We start from the raw sequence: 5,098 nt of genomic DNA, 5'->3' as shown, positions 1-5,098 counted from the left end.
TCAATGGAGAGTAGTGAGAGAAAAAAAAAAAACAACAGGTATCTATGCATTGTTGATTGTGATGTCACGGCCCCATTGTTGAGTGTTCCGTCAGAGCCCTTGTGATGTCATCCAGTGACCTGACCTTACTTGACCTCTGACCTGACAGGCCTCTTGTGACACGTGCAGTGTTCCGTCCATTGGACAGACAAGGTAGGTCCAGCAGTTGCTGATACATAGGAAGTGCTGGACTACATTTTAGCCTACAAGTCATCCAGTTTAATAGATCCACAAGAGGGAGACACAGGCAAACAAACTTTTCTTATTTAATAAAGAACTAGGAAAACAAAATTCGTTACATCAAGCAAACTTGCTACAAAAGGGTCAATTCTAAGGAACAACTCAGCAGTGGAGGGAGGTCCAAAAATTGCATTCAGGTGATAAGCCAATTAACACAACAATTAAGCCATCAATCTTAATTGGATTTGGGCTGTGAGGAGAGGTGACTGGCTGGCTGGGTTGCTTGGTGCTGGAACAAACCCACACACAAGTGATGCAATTAACAGATTGACAGGCTAGATGCAGCAGCAGGGATGCAGAAAGCAGCACAGCAAAACCCTCACAGAGGAAGGAGAAGCTGAAGTGCAGAACTCCTGAGGCAGGACACAGCAACTTCACACTTGCTTGCTGGAAGGATCCTTGACATCCATCACTCAATTTCATTCAGTTTTTTTATACTGGAATAGAAAGGGTGCATCGGTCCTGGAGGTACTGCAAAACCAGGTCAATGCGTGGAGTGGACAGAGCAAGCTCTTTTGCCATCTCCCTGTTCGAAAAATCCATTTATTATATGATCCCCAGATAGGGGACGTATCAGATATTAAACTGATAAGAACAGATTTTTTATTTTAATTTTTTGACCTTTCAGTACATATTCAGCACTCAGTATACATCATCTCGGCATCTTTAAAAACACCAAATCTATAAAGAGTACCTTCTACTTCATCATCATGGTCTTTTATTTATTTAGTCAATCAAGAAGGAATCTCCATTTTTTTTACTTCCACACCCCCTCACTATCTAAACCACCACCGTACTGACTATCCCATTTATAAACAAAATATAACTTAGATACAAAAAGTTTCACACATTCCTCCGCATCTACCGCCTCCCTCTTAAACACCCACAGATTCCTCACATCCCATAAACTTTCCAACATACAAAACATTATAAACCACATTAATCTAGTATTCTGTTTACCACTCACTCCAATACCACACAAAGCCACTTTCCAACTCATATACGTAACACCCGTTAATTATTTTACCAACCTTACAATCCCTTTCCATACTTCTTGTGCATACCTACAATCCCAAAACAAATGTCTTACACTTTCGCTCTCACCACAACTTTCTCTTGGACACACTTCAGATCTAATCAAACCTCTCCTTTTCTGAACCTCTCTCACAGGTAGCGCATTCTGCAAACTCAGCCACACTATATCTTTCTGCCTATTCGACGTACCTTTAATTGAAAAATTTTTCCATACCCTTTCAGCTTCACCCGAACTCAACCCCAAAATATCACATGCAATCTCCTCCTTTCGCCATACATTCAACACATATTTCTTATTCTTAAACTCATCCATCCTAACACTTAACAAATCATACTTCTTAATAAAAACCTCTATTACCATATACCATTTCGGGCACACAAACGCCACCGGAACTCTAGCATCTCTCTTCTTCCATCTCAACCCATACAACATCCAACCTGCCATGTATCTCATCATATATGCGCATTTACTCTCTTTCCCAATCAGAACCACAAAACTTTTAACGTAACTTATACCAAACGACACTTCAAAATTCGGAAATTCCAGCCCACCATTCTCCCTTAACTTTTGCACATATTCTCTCTTCACTTTCTCCATTCTACTCCCCCATAAAAAGGAAAACACAATTTTCTCCACCTTTCTGAACTTCACAACATTCATAGGATACACTCCAAACACAAAAGATATGATTGGCAATACCACAGCTTTCACTATCAGGATTTTACCAGTCAAAGTCAGCTCTCTTAATTTCCAAAAATTCAACTTTCTTTCAATCCTTTTCCCACACTCAATCCAACTTTCGTCCCCTTTCATATCATCATTAAACAACACCCCTAATATTTTGATCGGTCCTTCCTCATATCTTACATCCTCCATTCTTACTCTATTATCCCCAAAACATTTAAACAAACATTTATCCCAATTCACTTTAAACCCTGAACCTCCACAAAACAAATCCAGAATCAATCTACCCCTCCTCATTGCAGCCATATTATCATTCAGTATCACTATATCATCCATATAACCTAATACATTCACACATTTTCCCATACTCCCTGGAATTAACAACCCTCTCATTACTTTATCCCTTCGTACCATACACAGCAAAACCTCAATCACACTAATGAACAAAACCGGAGACATTGGACACCCTTGTCTAACTCCGGACACAACCCTTATTTTACCACTCAATTTCCCATTTACTAGAATCTCACTTCCCACTCCTTCATACAACATCCTCACACATTTCAAAAACCTCTCTGGATACCCCATTCTTCTTAACACTTCAAACATAAACACATGCGCCACTCGGTCAAATGCTTTCTCAAAATCCACTGATAACAACATACATTTATTTTTCCTATCTTTACAATCTCCAATCATATGCCTTAGTAAAAACACATTCTCTAACATACTCCTCCCAGGCACCGCACACACTTGGTCCTCTTGCACCACCTTACCGACCACCTCACGCATACGATTCGCCAAACATTTACTAAAAATCTTATAATCCACATTCAACAACGTGATTGGTCTCCAATTGCTCAAACATTTTTTCTCACCCTTTTTAAAAATCAACACAACCACTCCTTCTTTCATTGAGTCACTCAGAACCCCATTTATCCACATATATCTGCATACATTACAAAAATCCTCCCCCATCCAATCCCATGCTGCCACATATAATTCAATCGGAATCCCATCCTTCCCTGGAGTTTTATTCTTTTTTGCCCCACACACAATCTTCTTAATCTCCTCATCCATGATATCCGCACACAACAATTCACTATCTTCCTTGCTTAAAGTATTTTATATTCAATTTAATGCATTACCCATCAAGCTCTTGTCTATCCCCTTTTTTGCATACAAATTTGCATAAAACTCCTCCACTTCTCCCATCATTCCATCCCCACTCACACATACCCCAGCATTATTCATAATTTCACACATATCTTCTTTTTTCCCCACACACCTTTTTAAAGAAAAACCTCGTACATTTATCATTCTTCTCCATCCACTCAACTTTTGACCGAAAAATTATTTCTTTCCCTTTTCTTTCAATAAACTGTTTTTGCTCTTCCCTGACATTCTTAATTAAATAATTTACTTCCACACCTAATTCTTTAAGTTTCTTCAGCCATTCCAACCTCATATTCAATTCATTATATTTATTCCTCATCATTCTCGCTTTTTTACACCCCCAACTCTTAAAAAAAAACTCTTATCCTCCCTTTCAACCATTCCCACCACTTCAAAATATCATCAAACTCCCCCTTTCTCCTCTTCCACTCCCCATATTGAAATCTAAAAATACCCATAATTCTTTCATCCTCTAACAATCTTACATTTTATTTCCAAACACCATTACCATACGTATTTTTACACCCACCTTCCACCCAACTTTTAGACATTCATGATCTGTGAAAAACACCCCATTCTGTGAATAACTTATACAACTAATGTTTTTTGACAAGAAAATGAAATCTATCCGTGACTCTATACCCCCTCTATCCGATATGAAGGTGCTCGGTGGTGGTTTCCCCATTACTGCTTCAGCCGTATCTAGAAAAGAAAAATCATTTATCATTTGCTTCAATTTAACTCCTGACGTATCTCTCTTATCACCCTCAACTGCACAATTGAAATCTCCTACTAACATACACGGCATTCTCCCTACCAGAAACACCCCCAATTTACTCAAAAGATTCAGTCGCTCTTCTTTTTTTGTTGATCCGTAAACATTAATAATTTTAAATCTCCACTTTTTCAACTTCACCACCACCATCAAGCATCTCCCAGGTTCCACCACCGTATATCACTCCACACTCATACATTTATTATTTAACAAAATACCCACACCCACATTTCTATTCCCACTCGCCCCTGACCACACAGACTCGCCATAAGGCCACTCATCAGCACCCGGGAATCTCGTTATCCCACACTCTTGCAGGCAGATAATGTCTGCGCCTTGATTTTTTACGTAGTCAAGTACTACGGCTCTCCTTGCTCTTGACGTCAAGAGTCTAACGTTCAAGGATATGAGATGAAAGGCGAAACGCTCTTCCAAACCATGAGCCATCGGTTAATGTATTTGCCTATTCTCCATCTGGACGTCATCCGAACTCTCCTTGAATGAGGCCATCGAAGGTAAAGCCCCCAGTCTCTGCTCCTTCTAAAAAAACTGCCTCATTAGAGACATCGGACGGCGGGAAAATCCTTTCGTCCCCAGAACTGCCGACGTCACTGAATGGAGAATACGCCACTCTGGCTTTTTTTGTACACGCCTGACTTTCATCATCTTCAGACCTTACATTTTTAGTGAAGTCGCCCTGTTCACCTGTCACCGCAGTGACACTTTCACCACTCCAAATAGTCGGCGTTGTAGGGACCACAACCTCTGACTCCCCCTCCCCTCGGAGGCCAGTCGCCTCATCAGACGGAAGGGGAAGATCCGTCATCTCTTGGGAATACTCCATAACTCCCTCCTCCTCCCTCACCCCCACACTAGGTGGTGCCGGAGCCAAGCGAGGATCCTGCGGATTCCGATATCTCACCGGAACCTGGGCAATAACTGAAATAGATCCTCCAGAGGTTCTCTGGGCAGCATCCGCATAGGTTTTTTTCCTCGGCCTTGGGTTCAGAGGGCAGTCTCTGAACACATGACCCGACCTTCCGCATGCATTTTCACAAGAACTATAGAAGTGCCCCTCCTGATTACACCTGGAGCATATAATTTTTGCATCTCTGCACTCTTCTAGGGTATGGCCATATATCTTACAT

The 5,098-nt window shown here is 40.8% G+C and overlaps 1 non-coding gene across 1 annotated transcript; it reads right to left on the bottom strand.

Moving 5' to 3' along the window:
• Window positions 1-725: 725 nt before the first annotated feature.
• On the bottom strand, window positions 726-914 carry LOC122942752. The gene has a single exon (XR_006390690.1). It is a non-coding gene; the product is annotated as a U2 spliceosomal RNA (small nuclear RNA).
• Window positions 915-5,098: the final 4,184 nt, after the last annotated feature.

The sequence above is a fragment of the Bufo gargarizans genome, chromosome 6 (genome assembly GCF_014858855.1).
Source record: "Bufo gargarizans isolate SCDJY-AF-19 chromosome 6, ASM1485885v1, whole genome shotgun sequence".
Taxonomy (NCBI): Eukaryota; Metazoa; Chordata; class Amphibia; order Anura; family Bufonidae; genus Bufo; species Bufo gargarizans.
Note: the sequence above shows the minus strand (reverse complement) of the source record. Positions and strands in the feature narration are given on the sequence as shown.